Below are 1,516 nucleotides of genomic sequence, written 5' to 3' on the forward strand. Positions count from 1 at the left end.
GCTGTAGCTGTAGATGGAGTCCTGAGAGAGACCGAGACTGGAGCCGGGGTCCACCACCGCTAAATACTCCTACAGACACACGGTGACAGGAGAAGAGCTTTACACATTCTCAAAGCATTTCAGACGTTTGATTTCGGGTCTAAATGTGTGGATGTTTCTGTCCCTCAGAAGACTGCAGACGGCACTCACTTTAAAAGCCTGGATAACTGCAGAGTCCAGAGCAAACCAGTCTGTCCGTCCGCTGATTTTAACCGTGCCTATGAAAAACTCCAGCTGTTTCACCTCCTATCAATGAGACATTTGATTTTCAAAAGTTACAGCAAATCAGAAGGTTGTTTATAGTTGTAAAAACAACATATTTATATAAATAATTACATTCAATATTTAATTAGAATTTTTAAATATAAAAAATATTAATTCAATATTATTACAAATATTAATATTTTCTTTATTTTATTAAACATTATTTTAAAATATAAAAAATATAACAAACAACAATATAAATTAAATATATAAAATGGTTACATTTAATAATAATTGTTTTTGTTAGCTGAAATAAAATAAAACAAAGAATAGATTAAAAAAACGTAAAAACTTAAACAAAAATATAGTCTTGACAAGTAACTGAAATAAAATAAGTTTAAGTTGGAGTACTACATAATTTCAACTGAAATAAAAATAAATTAAAATTTTATAAAAAACAAACCAATAAAAATGTCAAAGCACATATCGAAATTACTAAAACTTTAACTAAAATTAAAATGAAAAATATAAAAATAAAAGCTAATTCAAAATATTTATAAATAGGCTTCTATATATAGAAAATATAATATACAGAATAAAAATAATACAATGACAATTGTAAATAACATTGGTGTGTAAATGCATAATAGTATTCTGTATAGTATGTGGCCCGTCCAGTCAGAATTCAGAATCAGAAATATCCGTTTTATGATGTACAATATATGATCAGCTGATTCATCAGGATGAAGATGCTTGTGTAAAACACTCACGTCTTTAAATAGGTGCTGATTGGGTATGCGAACCAACACTCTGACGAGACTTTCATCCTTCTGCAAAGTTGTGGTGGGGCTTTGAAAGACATCTGTGAGAGACGAACAGAAACTAAAGTGAGAAAGTGTAGAATTCAAGAGTGTCTGGATGTGAAATCTCTGTGTAAATGTGTGACCTGGGTAAGGCTCAGTTTGTCCCTTGCCGAAAGATGACACCGATTGCTGTGGTGATGAGACGCCCAATGAACCGAGCCCAGAGGACTGGGAGGTGGAGCTCGGAGGTCTGGAGGAGGGGCCAACCGTCTTCAGCTGGTCATTCTCCGTCTTCAGGTTTTCCACCGTCATCTGTCAATGCATTTATTAAGGGATTTTCAAACGCAAGTATTACATATTTAATATAAATTTTGTTCATTATTATTATTATTATTACTATTATTATCATCATTATTATTAGCCAGTGTGTCTAAATAATAAGAATAATATATATATATATTTTAATTACA

At 31.8% G+C, this 1,516-nt stretch overlaps 1 long non-coding RNA gene across 1 annotated transcript; it reads right to left on the reverse strand.

Moving 5' to 3' along the window:
• On the reverse strand, positions 1 to 1,355 carry LOC107736416 (uncharacterized). Its single transcript, XR_001639661.1, has 4 exons — positions 1,190 to 1,355; positions 1,014 to 1,105; positions 190 to 285; positions 1 to 69 (listed from the first exon to the last, which is right to left on the reverse strand). It is a non-coding gene; the product is annotated as an uncharacterized LOC107736416 (long non-coding RNA).
• Positions 1,356 to 1,516: the final 161 nt, after the last annotated feature.

The sequence above is a fragment of the Sinocyclocheilus rhinocerous genome, unplaced genomic scaffold, assembly GCF_001515625.1.
Source record: "Sinocyclocheilus rhinocerous isolate Xijiao unplaced genomic scaffold, SAMN03320098_v1.1 C36683178, whole genome shotgun sequence".
In the NCBI taxonomy this organism is placed as follows: Eukaryota; Metazoa; Chordata; class Actinopteri; order Cypriniformes; family Cyprinidae; genus Sinocyclocheilus; species Sinocyclocheilus rhinocerous.